We start from the raw sequence: 21324 nt of genomic DNA on the forward strand, positions 1-21324 counted from the left end.
ATTCGCATTATTTAATTTTATAATTTTAGTATTTTTTTCCGATGATTCCGTACTTCATTTGTGTTATTTACCTGCTCATATTTTATTTTAACTTTTTGTTATATAATGCAATTGCAGTTAAGTTTAAAATTATTTTTATTGATTTTAAAACCGAGGTTAGGTTTCGCACATAATAGTGATTATTTCTGTATTTTGATGGGAAACGAAAGAAAAAAACTTGTTGGCTAAAAAAAAGCAATGATTCGGGATTGGAAATGATCGGCGATGTTAACCGACGGAAATCCTTCCGCAATCAATTAGCTTATAGTAAAGACTCTGAATGAAAGGGTAAACCGTATAAGGCTTTTCCTAATATTTTTCTTGAATAACTTTTATTTTCATCAAACAGAATGAGCAAAAAGCATTTCTTTTAACACATTTCATTTTCTTAATGGATATCGTTGTTACAAGTTTCTTGAAGCAGCTTGGATTTAACTCTAATGACTTATGTGACTGTAACGTTAATGATAATCAAATTGTAGACACCTGCTTTTTAAGCACATAAATCTAAATCAGGAAAGAAAACAATTTACTTCTGTTTTAATTTTTTTTAACTATAAATTTGAGAAAAAAATTAGAAATTAAAAAAAAAAAAAAAAAAAAAATTTGATATTAAAAAAAAAATTATTTTTTTCCATTCTATATTTCGATACCGTATACTATGGTATAAATATGAGCGAAACTGTTTCGCCCTGAAACTATTTGACATAGTTGAAAAACGCAATCATTGGACTTGCCGTTCCACGACGTCGAGGGCTCACTGACGGAGCAGAATGCAATCAGTGCAGGAGGCAATCAGGCCTTTATACAAAGACCTATCAAATGACAATTTATTGAAAATATGTGTTAGCGCAAACAGTAACAATAACTAATCACTAATTTCGCTTTTTTGAACATTTCCTCCAAAACACATCTATTACGGTAAAGATATGGTCGAAACTGTTAATTATTTGGCTACGGTGATCTTCAACGACTGTTTCATGGGGATTGTTAATATGAAGGATGTCATAGGTATTCGAATTGGCTACATGACGTTTGAGTTTTACAAAAGGCACGAAGCAACTTTGAACATTCGGAGCACTGCGTGTTTTGCAGCTAGAAAACCGGATCTGCGGCCGGGGAGAGAGCAGTGAACGCCAGCGAAATGTTTGAGTTTGAGGTCTCCAAAACCGAAAAAAATTTTATAAAAACTATAAACATATTTTTCCAAAAATTTTTTTGGGTTGGGGGCAGAATATATAAGGAATTGGATTGCAGGAAAATTACACAATCGATTTGAACGCAGCTTTGGAAATTAGTAGAGAATTAATGTGACCGTAGAAGAAACTAACAAAGATTGATCATCATCATCATAGTTGGCCAGACAGTCCAATGTGAGCCAATGCCTTCCTCTTCTCCCTGACGACTTCCGATTTATCTTCGATCTCCAACTCTTTTCATTAATTGCAAGACAATCAGACTCCACTGAGTCAGCCCATCTCAACAGCTGCCTTCCCCGCTTTCTTGTTCCAGTGGGTCTAAAAAGCAGTATCTTTTTTATTTTATTGTTATCACTCATTCGAATCACCAACAAAGACTGAACCTTTTCAAAAATTATAACTTTTTTATGTACACCGAAGAGCCATTACATTATGACCACCCTCCATCTATAACAATAGGCTCGCCCAGGTTTTCATGATTTCTCGCCCAGGAACAATCTTTTCATGAGGCACATTAGGACCCATAATCCTCATAGTACAGTTCTTGACGTCTGTAAGCTACTTGAACATAGTTGCAGACCAGGTTAACCCATTCATGGCTACAGTTTTTCCTGCGGGGATGGTGTTTACCAACAGGATAATGCACCATGTCATAAGGGTCGAATCGTCATGAATTGGTTCGAGGAACATTCCAGTGACTTTCAAGTCATGTCTTGGCCCCCAAATTCACCTGACCTTAATCTAATAGAGCATTCGTGGTCCTACTTGGAAAGCGAAATTCGTGCTGCCACGCTACCCCTCTCGCAATGTGAGGGAATTGCAGGACCAGTTGGTGAGCGCTTGGTACCAGATACCTCAGACTACCTATCAGCACTTTGTGGAATTAATGCCACGGCGGGTGCTAGAAGTTTTGAGCGCTAAAGGTGGTCCTACATGTTATTAGCAGGGTGGTCGTAATGCAATGGCTCTTCGGTTTTCATTTAAATGAAAAAATAAGTAGATTTGTGTTAAATTTTTTTGCCGCCATTTTGTGAAAAAATGTCATGGTCCAGATTTTTTTGGTTCTAACCCTAGCTACACTCATACATAATCGTAAATTTTTGGTCTCGTCTGCTTCAGATTATGCAGCATGTAGATTGAACCACGTCCGTCCACTGCGTCCAGGTGTTCACTGTCATCTTTAGCATCATTTTTATATGTTAATTTATAATTATTTCGGGCCATAAAAAATTCAAATTGTAACAGAAAGGTAATGAAATAAAACCATGAAATCATTATATAGCTTACCTTTTCAATTCCTTGAAAAAAAGTGTTAAATCGGACCTTTAGACCTGAAAACCCCATAGGTTTTTAATCCCAACTCTACACTATTGATCATAAAAAACTGGCTTAGGCATTTGTTTGCAACTTGAAATTAATTTTATATATTTCCATTTCATATGAAACTTGCTAACTTTATTGTTAAAATTATTTTATTTTTTGTTTTTAAAGTTTTTCTGTAAGCCTGATTCCTTTGGTTTCCTTGGCTTCCTATAAGTTTCAATATCGAAAAATATAACTGAAAAAACAATGCTTAATCAACAATCAAACTCTTTTTAATTATTTTTTGATTCTTTAAAATGTATATTCCTTTTGAAATATTATTTTATTTATATTTACAAATAAAGCAGAGATGAACTTAAACCTGTACAAAATAATGTCAAAAAGCGTTTCGGAATCAAAACAATAGTGTTTATTTCTTCCTCGAAATCCTTTTGTGTGAATTTTAGGTCTTTGTTTACAGTAACAGTTAGTTTACACTAAACTACCAATCATACATAAGTACGTAAAAAATTAAATTATTTATTCCATTTTTTTTCAGTAAATAATCACTTTTCACCTAAACCAAGTGCTGCGAACTTGAATCTGTTTTCTTTTAGATTTTTTTAAGTTCACCGATTTGTTGATCTTCCCCCCGCCTTGTAATCGGTAAGTAATTTTTACTTATATACTTTTATTTTGTGATTAAAATGTATAATTATTAGTGATTACGAAAATTTTGAATGTTTGTACTCGGTAATAATTTTTTTCAAATTTTCTGTTGCATGAGATTTTTTAACGGATCTTGAATATTTCTACGTCATTGATTTTTAAGCCTGGGCAAACGGTTTCTCTTTCCAAACTACTGTTTTTTCTAAATTGCATTTTTGATCTATTTTTTGTCGAAATGTATAAGTTTAAAATAGTTATATATAACAGAATGGTACTTAAATATTGTGACAAACTTCTAGGGAAGTTATGGCTCATCACTCTCAAATTACATAGAAACCCATGGCACGTAAGGGTACTTCTTTATTATAAACTGCTTCTTCGTGTACTTCTGAACAGGTCATATTATGGAAGTACCCATACTCGTGTATGACGTCATTTCCGGACATGGGTTTCTATTCAATTTTAATCCTGATTATGTGCCCTAGCTCCCCTAGAAGTTTGTCGCAGTATTACCCAACCCCCAGTTTAATAAGCCTTTTTCAAATTTGTGTATTTCAACAAAAAATAAACTAAAAATGTCATTTAAAAAAATCTATACCTTTAAGAGCAAAACTAATTTCAAATTTTAAATCCACACACCCGTATTAGGCAAGATCAAGTACTTGTATAAATACAGTTTATTCTCCAGTGTTATTTGCTAATTTTACAGTATTTTAAATATAAAATAACGTCAGGCATTTTTATTTTAGCTTCATTATTAGCATTTGTTTGTTTGTTTGTTGTTAATTTACGTCGCACTAGAGCTGCACAATGGGCTATTGGCGACGGTCTGGGAAACATCCCGGTGGATGATCCGAAGACATGCCATCACAATTTTGATCCTCTGCGGAGGGAATGGCACCCCCGTTTCGGTAGCCCGACGACCTGCGCGCGAAGTCGAGCACTTTACGGTAGCACAGTTTAACGAGGACCAATACCGCACACCCTCGGTCCCTACGCAGACTGATCCAAGTGGTCACCCACCCGCACACTGACCATAGCCAGTGATGCTTGACTTCGGTGATCTGCTGGGAACCGTGTCTTAACGATCAGTCCACTGCGGGACCTTCATTATTAGCAAATTCCTATATGAGCAATTCCACAAATAAACGCCAATTAGGCGCCCCTCCAATTTTTTTTTGGGGGGGGGGGGGCACGCTATTTCTACATAAATTTTCTTCTTTTTTACACCCTAAAAAAGTAAGAAAAAATCGTGAACAAGAAATGTTTTCTTTGTGACATACTTTAAATGACAAAATACCAATTTTAAATTTTTCCCGATATTTTCAATTTACGAACTTTGATTAAATTTTTTTATTTCTGTTTTTTATACTAAAATATAATCTTATTGTATATATATCTAAAATATAATCTTAATATAAAATATAAAATATAATCTTGCAGTAATAAATGACTCAGTTAAATCTGAGCCATTTATTCAGATTAAACGATTTTTACATAAATATAATATTATTATAATGTCTCTCTAAAATGTATTTATAGAGATTTCATATTATAAGATTATATTTTAGTATAAAAACAAAAATAAAAAAATTTAATCAAAGTTTGTAAATTGAAAAATTCGGGAAAAATTTGAAATTGGTATTTTGTCATTTAAAGTATGTCACGAAGAAAAAATTTCATGTTCACGAATTTTTCGTGCTTTTTTAGGGTGTAAAAAAGAAGAAAATTCATGTAGAAATAGCGTACCCCCCCCCCTCCAAATTTTTTTTGGCCGCCTAATTAGTGTTTATTTGTAGAGTTGCTCATATAAATTACGGAAAATTAGAAGTCAAATTTGCCCCACTGCGCATGTAAGATGTCATGTAAAATTGTTTTTACTTTTAGGCATGTTTTTAAAACGAATACACATCTTCAAAAAATAGACCTGTGACTGTAAATAGACCTGTGAATAGATAGATAGACTTCTAAAGATAGATGAAAGCTCTCTCGGTCTGTGGGTCGCCTATTTCGTCCCTGTAAGAGCTATCGTGATAGTGAATTAATACTGTAAGGGCTTCAAGTCCAGGTCTCATACAAAACAAATTTTATTTGAACAATTTCAAAGAAAACTTTAATATTTTTGTAACAAATAAATTGAAAAATTTCCAATATTTTTATTTAGATTTCTCTATTATAGTTTAATATTTAAAGAAATATTGATACATCCCTTTAAAATTTTAAAATCTTAAATTAATTTTTTATGGAAACTGAAACTGTAAGACATTACTTGATTAAGAACTTCATTCGCTTAAAAAATATACAAATTAGCAGGGGTACTGGCAGCGGGGTGCAAGAGGGTGCACTTGCACCCCCGGCTTCTTTTTTAAGCAATTAAAGAGATACAGAAAAACAATTTTGTTATAATTTTTTTTTAATTAAAAATATTTCTATTCAAAAACAAATAATTAAGTAATTGTTGATACATAACAATTGCAAAATTGCTTAATCAAACAAGAATTGTAATCGTCTTGTTTGCTGTCCAAATCTGTTTATAACTTTTTCAATGAGTTCTGAGTCATCTTTGATTCTTTTCTTATGCACACACAAACTTGGCAGATATATTTTTAAATTTCATTTAATAAAATATAAATAATATTATATTATAAATAATAATATTATATTAATATTATATATTTTCTATTAGTTATTTAGCTTAACAAAGGTGTATATCACAAACTGACATCTCAGAAATGTAAAACTTCATCCACACAATAAATACCTATGTTAAGCGTGCACAAACACGTTAGTATACGAAACTACTGTTTGTAGTTACAAGTATTTGTGTTTCAAAGTCAGTAGCTATGCCAGCGCCATCAATACAGTTTCTCGTGGCATAATTTGCAAGTACAAGTAATTCGTACTTTTTTTAAATATCTTGTTAAAAATGAATAAATAAAATTAACAGATAAAGTATATGTAATAACAAAGCAAAATGTAATAATAGGATATTTAAAAAAATTTTTTTTTTTGGGGGGGGGGAAGGGTAGTTTGTTTGAGGGTTGGATCCCCTTTTATATTATTCTGCCGGCTCCTTTGCAAATTAGAAATGACAGTCGATATGTTTCAAGCGCTTATTTTTAAGACTGAGCAGACGTGAATGAGAAAAAATAGAAGTGATTTGAAATATATAACGTAAAGTTGCCAACGAAAAATAGATAAATAAGGAGGAGAAGCAAAATTAGGAAAAGCGCAGTAGCCAAAAAAGAAAAAAAAATTATAATATTTGAAGTGTATGTTTAATGTTTCATAAGTAAAAAATATTATTTTATTGATTAGGTGCAAGTTCCCTTTCTATTTCCTTTCTATTTTATTAAGTACACTGATCAAGATTAAATGTCAGTAGAGAGACACTTCATATAAATCATGAGCACGAGCCAATCTAAGAACTTCGGAATTTAACATTGCACAACTGCTATAAAAACATAATAAAATTCCATAGCAATACAAGTGCAATTGTATATTTCATTATTGCCTAGCTGCCGAAAATTAAATTCCACTAAAACAAGATTGTAGCTAGGGCTATTACATACTCAATTTCTCCCCCCAAATGTCTTTTTCGTGACTTGATCTGAAGCAATGATCCTCGTTCACAAATTAACCATCATAATTTTCTTTCAAAAACTAATAAGAATTTTTTTTTTGTTTTGGTAAATTTCTAGCATAAAATACCATATACAGTAAAAGTTCGGGTTAAAACACGATTGTATAATACTCATGTCCACAGTGGCTATACAGCAAGTCCATATCTTTGGTCTTTATTTTAGCCACCATAGTAGGAACGCTATATCATTTTGACCCGGTTCAGATAACGTGGATAGCAACTGTGTTCGTATTCTTCTCTTCAACTGCCACCTAAGAGGACTTTCTGTCATGAAAGGTTTAGCATGTACTTAACACGCATTGCTTAGTAGTTTTGATACCGAAATTCAACTAGAATAGAAACATAATTCAACTGATTGGTTTGGTCAACTAAATGGAAGCATAATTTAGCATTGTTTTCTGAAACATTAAGGTTTTAGCTAAGTTTCCGAATAATATGTATCAAAATTGAAATAAGTTTTCTGCTATTGGGTTACATGAGAAAAGACAAAACCTGTTGTAGTTTTGATACCGAAGTTCAATTAGAACAGAAACATAATTCAACTGGTTGGTTTGGTCAACTAAATGGAGGCATAATTTAACATTGTTTGCTGAAACATTAAGGTTTCAGCTAAATTTCCGAATAATTTGTATCAAAATTGAAATAAGTTTTCTGCTATTGGATTACATGAGAAAAGACAAAACCTGTAGTAGTTTTTATACCGAAGTTCAACTAGAACAGAAACATAATTAAACTGATTGGTTTGGTCAACTAAACTGAAGCATAATTTAACATTGTTTGCTGAAACATTAAGGTTTCAGCTAAATTTCCGAATAATATGTATCAAAATTGAAATAAGTTTTCTGCTATTGGGTTACATGAGAAAAGACAAAACCTGTAGTAGTTTTGATACCGAAGTTCAATTAGAACAGAAACATAATTCAACTGGTTGGTTTGGTCAACTAAATGGAGGCATAATTTAACATTGTTTGCTGAAACATTAAGGTTTCAGCTAAATTTCCGAATAATTTGTATCAAAATTGAAATAAGTTTTCTGCTATTGGATTACATGAGAAAAGACAAAACCTGTAGTAGTTTTTATACCGAAGTTCAACTAAAACAGAAACATAATTAAACTGATTGGTTTGGTCAACTAAACTGAAGCATAATTTAACATTGTTTGCTGAAACATTAAGGTTTCAGCTAAATTTCCGAATACTATGTATCAAAATTGAAATAAGTTTTCTGCTATTGGGTTACATGAGAAAAGACAAAACCTGTAGTAGTTTTTATACCGAAGTTCAACTAAAACAGAAACATAATTAAACTGATTGGTTTGGTCAACTAAACTGAAGCATAATTTAACATTGTTTGCTGAAACATTAAGGTTTCAGCTAAATTTCCGAATACTATGTATCAAAATTGAAATAAGTTTTCTGCTATTGGGTTACATGAGAAAAGACAAAACCTGTAGTAGTTTTGATACCGAAGTTCAACTGGAACAGAAACATAATTCAACTGATTGGTTTGGTCAACTAAATGGAAGCATAATTTAACATTGTTTGCTGAAGCATTAAGGTTTCAGCTAAATTTCCGAATACTATGCATCAAATTTGAAATAAGTTTTCTGCTATTTGGTTACATGACAAAAGACAAACCTGCAATTAAATATTAATTTATATTCAGCAGAAAACTTTTACGAGTATACTTATTTCATTACATAGAGATTCCCAAGAAATACATAAATTAATGCTTTCTGAAATTAATTTGTTTTGTGTTTATAGTACTACTTAAATTTTAAATAAAATAATATTATTTTATAGGTTGTGATTATAGAGTGCATTCTTTATAATACTACTTAAACTTTAAAATAATAAGTATTATTTTATAGGTTGTGATTATAGAGTGCATGCTTTATAATACTTCTTAGACTTTAAAATAATAAGTATTGTTTAATAGGTTCTGATCGGGAGTGCATGCTTTTTAATACTACTTAGACTTTAAAGTAATAATTGTTATTTTATAGGTAGTGATCATGGAGTGCACGCAAGTGAAAACTGTTGGAGGAATAATAGCAGAAGTTATAATACGCATCTGCATGATCGTAGTTTTGTCAGTTACTTTCCTTATACTTGCAAAGTTTGTTTTTGCTTCTTACATACACTATACCTTGTTGATGACGGTTATTGTATGCGTCACATTCGTATTGCAGAGTAAGTACTATTCATCGAATTCAGCCTCGAAAAACAATCGAGATAACAACGATCGTTTTAGGGGAGTTTCGTATCATAATACCGATACTGAACCACCAATTATTGATGAAGTAAATGTTGCAAATGCTTCTGGAGAAGCAGCAGCTAATGTCTTGAAAACGGATGAAGACGCTGGGAAAACATTGTCTTCTGATGCTGGAAGCAGTTTGATCAGTAAAGGATGTACTAAAGCACAGTCATCAAAACACCAGGAAGAAAAGAATGATTCGTCACCCGATGATTGTTTATTGAATCAACAACAGCTTTCCGATAATCAAGAAATTAATTCTGACCCATACTTCGACGAAGCATTTGCAACTGATTTATCAGAGAAAGATTGGCTTGATGATGACTTAGTACCTGATCGTTAGTACCATTAGTACTGAGTTTGATGTTAAAAAACAAGCTTGATAGTTTGAAAGAATGATAAAAAAATATGGGGGTGTTGGAAAAATTTAACAAGATAATACTGTAATAGGCTGTTGCCTTATGTGTTATTGAAAAATAAAATAAAAATTGGTTCTTTAAAAAAGTGCATTATTGCAATACATGTGTTGAAATATTGAGAGTTATTTGCATAATACAAATAAATTAGTTTACGTTTAGCATAAAATGATGAGCTTATTAAGAAATAATGACAAGTCATGTTCTCACTTCAATCAACCTCTGGTGTGATGATAGTTCCCCGTTTCATACATAACAGAGAGTGTATCAGCACAACTGTTACGAACTGAGAGGTAGGGCTCATAAATTGCCACCCATTACCTGAAATTTTATCGTACGCCACAAGGAGCATTTCTTTATTATGGACTGGCTGTTCATGAGCATTTGAACTGGTACTACACTGTTAGAAATTTCTAAGAAAAGGGTCAAATAACAATTTATATAAGTGTTACTTCTATTTATTGCTACTTTTATTTAATTGTTTATTTACCGTATTCAAACAAAACAGTCAAATAGCCATAAATAAGATGGTAATCAAACTGTTAACTGTGAGAAAAACCATTTATTAACTGCTTTTACCTAATGCGAATAAATAAACCAGAATTCCATCGCACTAACTAGGCCCACATAATGAAGCCACTTAGTTTCTAGCAGCTGGTTACATATTATAGCTGAGAACGTTGACTAGTCCCAGCTTTGACTCAATATTTCCTCTATTTCCTTCATTAAGGTTTTCAACAAACAAAGGTTCATAAAGGTTTCAACGTGTAATTAATTCCACGATTCATTTGATAAAACACAACCTCACTCAAATGCCCATTAACTAACGAAAATCCTAAATCCCATGTTAAATTAAATTTTCTTTTTACGATTTTGAAACCATGATAGTGGTAAATGGTTAAAAAAACTTAGAGTTTTGTATTTATCGATTTTTAACAATACTTAGTTGTAAACAGTTTAAAAACCTTAAAGGTACTTAAACCTTTTGGTTATTGGATGGACAAACTGTTACCGGTTATTTTAAAGGAATTTTAGAATGAAAATTCTAACATTGTATTATTTATCCAAAATATAATTTAATTTTAATTTTAAGTTTCTTATTAATTATTGTATAAAATTGCACCTAAACAGGGCCAGATTTAGCTGTTTTATCATAGTTTATTGATTGCATTGCAAACTTGCAGAGCTTGCTAATTTTATCCCTAAATCAAGAAATCACGTTAAAACAGCTGTACTCTAACAGATTTCCGTATATAGGTGATTCTCACGAAACATGACAATTCGGACCAAAAAATTTCTTCAAATTTAAAGTTTTCAAAATAATCTAAAAATTTTTTTTGTATACTTCTTTAGCTACACTTATTAATATCTTATAGACAGCAGTGTAGTTTATTGACATTTGATCGAGAAAAAAAATAAAATAGAAATTCACCAAATCTTGAATGCCAGGAAAATGACATATTACCTTAGAAGTTTAAAAAACAGTCATTTTAAGTTAATAGTAAGTAACTCAACTTAAGCCTTTATGTTAGATGGACCATAAATTGCTTAAATTAATTCTTTTTATCCACTGTAGAAGGAAACAAAAAAATTTTTGTTGCTGATATGTACAGAATAAAATTGTGTATAATAATCAATCATTAAATAAATAAATAACTTTGATTACATCCAAGCATATTAGAATCATGCATAAATTTGGTATTAGGTTAATATTTGCTTTCCCTCTTTACAGTATTAGCAGTTAAAAAGAATTTCTGGTAACAGTTTAATGTCCTGGCATTCATAAGCCAGGAAAATGACAGCCAGGATAATGACAAATTCGCCATTTTATAGCCTATAACTTTAATTTAATATTTTAGCTGAAGACGTTTATATTCTGCAGAAAACAGCAGTATTTCTTAAAATAATTAAGATAAATCTATGTAGTTTTTGTTATTAATGATTTTAAGAAACCAGGAAAATGACAGCATAAAAACCTACTCACCTTGAAAAATTTTTTGAAATAAATTTTGAGCCAGAAAATTGATTCTTTATTCATGCAACAAGACATGTTCAGATAGGAGGGTATCTAATCAATCTATTAACATAAGATATTGATTCCTGGTGCCATCTATTTTGGTTATAAATCCCTAAATAAAAGTAGCCAGGAAAATGACAGATTTTCATGGGACAAACAAATCATTGACAGAAAAAATTATTTTAAACGAAGTTTTAGTAAACAATACCCTCTGCTTATATTCTAGAAATGCTTACATAGGATAAGATAAAAAAAATTAGATTTTGAAAAATGTATGGGAAGTTTTGAAGCTAGTTATTATTGGAAATATTGTTTGGGACATACCAGGAAAATGACATGTTGATATTCAATAAAATTTTTTAAGTATACAAAACAGTTAATGCTAGTACAAAGTCATTTTAAAATGCTAACAGCAATGCTATTTATTAATTTTTTTTAAAAAAAAGTTCTTTTAGTATTATAGTATTAGATCTTGGAGCAAGAGACAGTGAATTGTCATGTTTCGTGAGAATCACCCATATAGTTGTCCTCATTTTTGGTGTTGAGATAATTGTTTCACTGTTATAAGTTTATTTACTTATTTCTTATTGTTTATTTACTGACAACACTTACATTCATGTCATTAGAATCAATTCATGACTTCATAGCGAAAGCATTTCCTTTAAAAAACAAGCACATTTTTAACAATATATTTACCCTAATTCTTGCAAAACATTAATATTTTGTCAATCTTATATAATTTTTTACTCGATAACAGCAGTTCTGTATTCAAAAATATATTTAGTTTTCCTCCACACCATAAAGGGGGACAACTATACAACAAAATTGTTTACAGTGTGGTTGTGATTAAAATCAGAGACCATTCATCTGAATACAATTTTCGAAAATAACTATTAAAACACATAAAATTATGATATACTTGTTAAATTAAAGTACCAATTCAAATGCTCACCAACAGCCAGTCATTGGGAAGTGCACCCAGCGGCGGACGAGGACATTTTGAAGCCATGGTTTGCAAGCAATTCTCAATCCTTATGATGAGCTTCACCTAATTCTTCAAATTAGTAACAGTTGTGCTAAATCACTGTGAATTTTCATGTTGACTTAGAACACGATTTTTCAAAAGTAACGTGGATGTTAAAAATTTGGACTTATTGTTCAACTTTTAACTTGTGCATTTTGCGCTAATTTTAATTAATTTAACCCTCTGAGAGTTAGCCCTGTCTTTTTTCTGAATTTCCAGTAACAGCTTTTTCTGCATAAAAAATCTGTATTTTCTATTTTTATTAAAATTCTGCAAAAAAGCTCAATGCTTGTAAGGCTAACGCTCATTATGAGTGTTGTTTTTATATTTTTAAAAAATATGTTTCATTTTCAAACTCGCATTTCAAACTATGCTCCTTTTCTTAAATACCCATTTTTTTCCACTTCGTTAAGACTAATCAGTGTTTGGCGGTTTTGGTTGACACCGTGATTATTCAGGCAAACAACATCCTTGGTGGTAGTCGCAACATGGGTAAGAGTCCCCTTGCCATTAGGCTAACCATGGGAGGTTTTCGTGGTTTTCCTCTCCATGTAACGCAAACGCAGGTTAGTTCTATCAGAAAGTCCTCCACGAAGGCGAATTTCTCCCAATACTTGATCCAGGAGGTTCCCTTGTCTTCTGGATTGGGTTCAAAATTACAAGCCTACAGAGTTGAACATTGGTAGTCGTAAACCCAAAAATGTGGTCGGCTGTTCAATGACGGTTAAAAAATAACATAAAATATAAAATAAATACCCAATTTGAGCTATTTCTTTTTTTCGAAAGCATATGTTATGTTTTTTTTTAATTCGGTTAAGCACGTGTTTAGAACTAATGTCCATTTTTTGAGCGCACTTCAAGCTATGAATTAAAACATGCATTTTGAGTTAGTTTCAAAATAAATTTTTAACCAACGTTTTACTTTTATTATCTAGATTGAATATAATAGTTTAGTTAAGTTCTAAAGAAAATAATACATACATTTAATACAAACAACTCTGATAAAAATTATACGAAACATTTTTTCTCAACCTGCATACAACATAGAGTCAACACGTGGATTTTTTTAACTTTTTCTCCATATAATTGTAAAGCTTCTCTATTAGTTGCAACAATTATATTTGATTAAACAACTTTCAACAAAGCACTTTATTGCTTTTCTAGTTTACGAGGTAGTATACAGAACTTAAACTTTTTCTTTTCTGCCTTGGAATTTTTGTTATCAGAAAACACAATTTCTGAGCTCTTGACTAATCCTACTAATGAGTTTCTCTAAGACTACTCTATTACGAGTAGATTACTTGGATTTGGAGATAAAAGGAGGTGCTGATAAAATGACTAGACTCAAAAATAACTTTTATACTATGAGTTTATGCTTTATGGTTGTAAAGTAGTAGTGCTTCTTGATGCAATTAATTCCCGTAAAAAAAGGGAAAAAAAGAAATAGAGAGAAGCCGAACAAAGCCTTAAAAACTTGCATTTGAGGGATTAAAAGCTGATTTACCCTGTATTTTAATCCTACGGAATAATTTATTTTTAGAATACCTCGCTTACGTAATATGATAATAAATCGTTAAATGGTTGCGTTTTTTTAAATGTTATTGAGAGTGTGTTTTGCGAAAAATTTTATTTTATTTCATAACCGGCTTTGAACAGAAAACACAATTCTGAGAATACGACTATCAAACAGTTCAACTCCGTAACTTGTTATTTCGAACCAGACCCAGAAGACAAGATAACTACTGGATCAAGCTTTCTGACAAATTAGTCTTCGCGGAGGACTTTTTGATGAAACTATCCAGCATTTGCGTTACATGGAAAGGAAAACCATGAAAGCCTCCCGCGGTTGGTCGGATGGCAAGGGGACTCTAACCCACGATCCGTCTACCACTGAGGATATTTTACGTCAGCACAGTGCGAATCGGTGCGAGCCGGCTGCGGAATTCGTATCAACCAGCCATGGCTGGGATTCGAACCCGGTTCTCCTCATTAGGACGCAACTACGGTTATAAAATAAAAAAAAGGCGGCAGACTCGAACTAAAAATTGCCATTTTATTCATTATATAAATCAGCAATTCATTGGTGATAAGCATATTCCTTAAATATTCCTTTTCTTTTTTAAAGAAACACAATTGTTTTGTATTTTTTTTTACTGAATTACGTATGGTGAAAGTCCTTTCAACAGCGCTTTACAGTTAAAAATCGAATTTTGTGGTATTAAACTAATAATTTAGTCCACTTTATTATTTTGTCACCTCTAGAGCATTTGCGAAAATATCACGCCCATTGTAAATCAAATAAGCTTAATTTGAATTCTATGAATATTTGATGAGTTGATTATTTGGTATGACTAAAGCTCAACACCAAGCCAATAAATGGAGAATTGTTTACGATCAAATTTCAGCTTTCATTTAGAGATAAGGTTATATAAATGAAACTAAGTTTAACTAAATTTTTAGGCACTATTGAAATTGAGAAAATATTTTATGTGTGGAAAGGAAAAGCAAGTTAAAACTCTAACGTTTGATTAATTTTATATTTAGCAAGTACAGCTGATTTTATTCTGATTCTTGATTTTTAATTTAGCTTCAAAAATTACTTAACATTTTTTTAAAAATAAGTTACTAAGTAGCCATTTTTTCTATCTATATTCGGCAAAATGACCTAACGCTAGTCACTTACGCACTGATGAATATGCAAACAACGATGCTTAAAAAAAAGTATTTAATAAAGATTCAATTAACGGGATGTTCCATAATCACTGCACTTCATATATGTTTTTAGATTCCTTGTCGAAGACGAAGTCAGGAAAATTTGTTCGATAAGTGTCTCTAGTTGATGATGCGGAGAGAAAAGAAAAATGGTATCAAATCTTAAGAAAAATGATCTCGGAGGCTCTTGCTTGTTGCTTTTCTGACTAAAAACCAGTTTTTATCCTTTTTATTCCCTATTAGGAAAAGGTTTTGCGTGAAAATGCCCACATGTGATATGCTTGGTTGATCAAAAACCTAAAAATTAATTAAGGGTGATTTTAAGGAAACAATCTGAATGAAAGAATAAATTTGAAAGAGTGTCAGGTAATCACTTTTCAGCTCTTCTCAATTTTCTTCCACAAATTGATGTATTCAGTCCCACCTCCCTCAGTAGTGATTTATCATTTTTTAATAAATATTTTGCATTTTTCTCGTTTTAATATTATTTAGAGATTCTATGTGTATAATTTTGAAAAAGATTATAAAAATATGTATTGGAAAAGCTGTTACGCGACATCCGGTATATTAAGAATAGCTATGTTTATCAGCAATGATCTTTATTTCTCGCACTATAAAGGAAATAACATTGTAATCTATAATACTGGAGCATTTATTCCCGTCCCATCATTGGAATACACTATATCTATTCATAAGAATTTGTAACCCCTGTGATAGAAAAGTATTCATACCAATTAGTTGGCGAGGTATAATTGCCTCCACGAGAGGTAGTTAGAGCTTTAACCTTCCATAGCATGACTTCCACAAGTCCTTGTCTATACCGATAGGGGTATTTTCTTCTTAGTTTGCAGAAGACTTGTACTATTCGACCATCGCGAGAATTCCTGCAGACACCAGATTTATCTACTGGTGGTTATTGTCGGTATGAAGATAAGTCACTTCAAATAGTGGAATGGGGCTTACTTTTTCGCTTTGATGTAGGTTAAAGGTTGAAAAGTAAAACGAAATAGTAAAAGGTAGAAAAGTAAACGAAAAGTTCCAATATTATATATATATGTCACGGCGAAAGACCGAAATCGGTGGTTGTTGACTTTCACCGGTGGATGTCAACAAACACCAAATACGTCGGTGAACAATCTAATATTTCATTACATTCTTGTACATTCGGACCCTCACCGGTGTATGTCGACAATCACAGATATGCTTTGGAGAATGTCCGAAATATTTATTACATTCGATTTGATAGGAATTTATTCGTGGATATAATTACATTTATTCGATATTTTAACCCTACACTGATGTTCACTAATTTTTTTAAGGTTAAGTGCCACTGCCCGGTATACATTTGCCCGGTATACCCTACACTGATGTTTTTTTAAGGTTAAGTGCCACTGACTGGTATACATTTGCCCGGTATACCCTACACTGATGTTTTTTTAAGGTTAAGTGCCACTGCCCAGTATACATTTGTCCGGTATACCCTACACTGATGTTTTTTTAAGATCAAGTGCCATTGCCCGGTATATATTTGCCCGATACTCCAAACACTGATGTTTCTTCTAATCTATCGTCAGTAAGTATTAAAATATAGAATAAATATAAATATATCAAATAAATATAATAATATTAATGAATAAATTAATATAAAATTGGATATAACAAATATTTCGGACATTCACCAAAGCGACTATGTGATTGTTGACATTCACCGGTGAGAGTCAGAAATAAGGGTATTTAGCAAATATTTCGGACATACACCAAACGACTACGTGAATGTTGACATTCACCGGTGAATGTCGGCATTCTCCAGATTTCGGTGTTTTACCGTAACACACACACACACATATATATATATATATATATATATATATTAAAACAGAAAGGGGAAAAAAAGAAAACTGGCAAGAGAAATAGTTCCTTATAACTTTTTTGGGAAGAATAAAATATAAATGACTCCTAAGATTTTTTTGAACAGTTATGACCTATATATAAGATTGTTATTTTATCTGAGAAAAGTCAATAGTTATAAAAGTATATAGTTAAGATGAGTAACAGCTTATTGTAGTTTTCACGAAAACTAGTTATGAATTTATTGGTATTACTACCAACCTTCCTTTCGTAGGTCTTACTGTCAACCCTAAGGGAGAATCAACTTCTCCTATTCTTTCTCATTAGCCACAATTCTCTTCCATTAGAAACGGTTTTGCTTTTCCTATAGTAGTAGACAAACTTAGAATTTCAGTCGGAAGGTGTACTTGTGATAGCTGGACAGTACTACTATTTGTTTAAGAGTTACGCATGGAGATGACATGAAGATAATATCCAGGCAACTAAGCACACATCACTACAAGATTGTGCTGATACATGTGATGTGTGGTGATTATTACTATAGGTACATATTCGGAAAGTATTTGGAGAGAAAGGTACCAGCTCAGTCGCTCAAAATTAAGTAGCATGGCCATTAAACTATAGATCCCTAAAAATAGGGCAAGGTTCTTGGCCATGGTTGGATGATGTTTTATATTCGGTATGTGGTTTATATTACTAGATATATATATGATAGAAAAAAATAGAAAATTCCTTCACCGATTTTGAAACGTTGTTGCTTCCTTTCAATCAGAAAACCAAATCGTTCTAGAAGTTTTCAGGGGAGTTCAGGTCTGGGCTTTGGACAGAGCAGGTCATTCAATTATGTCCTTTTCCCCCATACCAATCCATGGAGTATCTCGAGGGGATCTCTCATGGAGTATCCTCCATAATAGTGTAATATTAAAGCTTACCAAGAATTCAGACCAAAGGTTGCAGTCCATAACAGGAAAATTTGTCCTGGACAATAATTCACCCCACCGATTTCTATGGGGTCCAAATAATTACTTGTAGAATGGTGTTTTACGCAAACCTGAAAAATTTAAAGTAAATAAGTTTTTGATTTGAGCAATAGAAAAATGGGGACCCTCAAGGCAATAGAAAAAGGGGAAGACCTAAAAATACGTAGCTCAGAACGATTGTAGGCGAATTGGAAATAATATGAAAGACAGGTAGAGAGGCAAGATATCTGGCCACAAATAGAGTGAGATGGAAAGTTATGGTAAAAGACCCTATGCTCCAATTCGGAGTGAAGAGGAATATGTATATATGTGTGGGAGAATAGTGTACCTTCTATACTTATGGAGATTTATTAAACTTATACATATTTAGAAATATATGAATCAATCATGGCAAAAAGGTAAAGCGAAATTAATTTGATTAATGAATTTTAATCATTGCAAAAAAATTCGAAAACAGTCTCTTTTCTTTATTGTGTTAGCCTTGCAGTCATTTTTACTTATCAAGATATTTAAAAATGATCTAAAAATTTGGAAGCAAATTGTTGTTTATATGTTCTTTTAATCGAGTAAAGTACTATTAAATTATTGATTAGAAATATATGAATCAATCATTGCAAAATGCTAAAGCAAAATTAATTTGATTAATGAATTTTAATCATTTCATAAAAATTCGAAAGCAATCTCTTTTCTTTATTGTGTTAAACTTGCAGCCATTTTCACTTATCAAGACATTTGAAAATGATCTAAAAAATTTGGAAGTAAATTGTTGCTTATATTTTCTTTTAATCGAGTAAAGTACTATTAAATTATTCATTAGAAATATATGAATCAATCATTGCAAAAAGCTAAAGCAAAATTAATTTGATTAATGAATTTTGATCATGTCATAAAAATTCGAAAACAATCTCTTTTCTTTATTGTGTTAACCTTGCAGCCATTTTTACTTATCAAGACATTTAAAAATGATCTAAAAAATTTGGAAGCAAATTGCTGTTTATATTTTCTTTTAATCGAGTAAAGTACTACTAAATTACTCATTAGAAATATATGAATCAATCATTGCAAAAAGTTAAAGCAAAATTAATTTGATTGATTAATTTTGATCATTTCATAAAAATTCAAAAACAATCTCCATATTTCGCACTGATTAATTCCGCCTAAAATAACCAATAGCTTTTCTTTAGTGTGTTAGCCTTGCAGTCATTTTTACTTATTAAGACATTTAAAAATAATCTATTAAAAACCTGGAACCAAATTGTTGTTTATATTTTCTTTTAATCCAGTGCAGTACTATTAAATTATTCAGTGTGTATTTTTTAAACCAATAAGTATCGCCATTCAATTATTAAGACCCTTATTATAAGGAATATTTTAATAATAATGAATCAATATATGTTATATCTATAGAAACGATTGCGAAGATAAGAAACTCTTAATCAAATAATACTTGGTGTTACATTTTTTTTCCATATACTGCTGAATAAACATTGAGTAAATGAACCTAATCGATAATGTTCCCTTCATCAATTCTATATAAAGAGTAAAATAACAGCTCAAGAAGATAATGTGGACACTTTGTTTAAATAAGCGTTCTTTTCGTTGAAGAGCTTTTGACAGATTTGTTAATTCTTCGGAGAATTTGTTGATTTAGATTGGGAAATAAATGTTCACATTAATCTGAATTTTTATTTTTTTTAACTCCTAAGGTCTAGTCTTCTTTTAAAAATTAAAATCTGAAATTAAATGACTTATTCTTTTCATTAAATTTAGGTGGTTTTCGGTTTAAAATAAAAAAACAAAGCAAATGTTAACCTAAGTACAGTTCATATATGTTAAGAATACTTTAGAAGTATTGACTTTTAAAATCCTTTAAAATAAATTTAAAGGCAACTGAAAAATTCATATTATATTTTTACACTGTGAAAAATTCCGGATTAAATTACGATATAAAGTACTGACACTTTGGGTGCATCATCCGTAAAATCCTTTTTACCGTGAAATCCATTATTACAGCGAAATACTGTACCGTAATTTTTACGGTAATATTTATATAATTAGAGTTATTCAGTGATTATACGGTAATTGTTACTGGGAAAATTACAGTATATCAGATTTTTTGTTTTGTAACATGTTCTGGTAAAAATGAATTTTACGGTAAAAAGTAGTTGAGTTTCGGTACTTTTTATCGTAATTCGATCCATAATTTTTTACAATGTTCCTTGAAACATAGCATAACACTCATTTTGAGTTTTTTTTTCTTTTAAATTTGTTAATTGATTGAATTTGGATGTACAAGCACTTTTACCCTAATTTGATGGCCAGTACATTTTACCCTGACGGAATTTGGATATTCAAACAGGTTTACCCTAATTTGATCACCAGTACTTTTTACCTTAATTTGATCCGGATTTTTGTGCAGTGTAACTCTAATATGCATTAGCAATCAAAGTTAACTAAGTTACGAGCAAATAAATTATGCAGGATGTGGAAGATTATAATACCAACTTTAATACGTGATAGCGCTCTTAAGGTTAAATAAGTTATACTGCTTGCACAACAGCAAAACAAGAAGCTTTATACTTGAGTAATGAAAAAGTACAGGGAGTTGAAAAAGTTCTTACCTACCTTGATACCCAGTAAAGCTTAAAGTTAATGAAGTTAGTTATGTTCCTTACAATTAAACAAAACATAAAATTATATTTAAGAAAATATTTCCTTCGCGAATATTATTTTCATGGGTTCTGTAAGCAAAATTCTTGATTACTTAATTTTTTCTAAAACTAACAAATGAATTTTATGTTTTTCACGTGCGGTTGTTGATTTTCCCTACGCAACCATAACGTCAGCAATTTGTTTGTTCTCAACAAGCAAAATAAATTATTGCTTTAAAAGTTATTACATTTTCATGTTGGACAGATAATTCCAGTTTATTTTTTATTTTTAGGTTGTAAATATATATTCGTCATGAAACCATTGGACGAAAAAGAAACTGGATTTCGTAAACTACATAGATTCAGAAAAGTAAAATAATAATTCCAGAGCTAAAGTGCTCTTTTATTAGCTAAGTAAAATTACATAAATAGGAAGAAAGAAAAAGATCTTGAAAATCTAGACCAAACGATACAAATAGGATTGCGTTCCTAATTTGAAACAGTTTATGGCAAAAGTAGAGTTCCATAAATTAGTTTCAGTTTTCATAGAGCAATTTTAATCAAA

The 21324-nt window shown here is 31.2% G+C and overlaps 1 long non-coding RNA gene across 1 annotated transcript; it reads right to left on the reverse strand.

Moving 5' to 3' along the window:
• Positions 1-354: 354 nt before the first annotated feature.
• LOC139427231 (uncharacterized) lies at positions 355-20867 on the reverse strand. The gene is made up of 2 exons (XR_011638369.2): positions 20734-20867; positions 355-1556 (listed from the first exon to the last, which is right to left on the reverse strand). It is a non-coding gene; the product is annotated as an uncharacterized LOC139427231 (long non-coding RNA).
• Positions 20868-21324: the final 457 nt, after the last annotated feature.

The sequence above is a fragment of the Parasteatoda tepidariorum genome, chromosome 12, assembly GCF_982258835.1.
Source record: "Parasteatoda tepidariorum strain Cologne lab strain chromosome 12, Ptep-v5.0, whole genome shotgun sequence".
NCBI classification, from domain to species: Eukaryota; Metazoa; Arthropoda; class Arachnida; order Araneae; family Theridiidae; genus Parasteatoda; species Parasteatoda tepidariorum.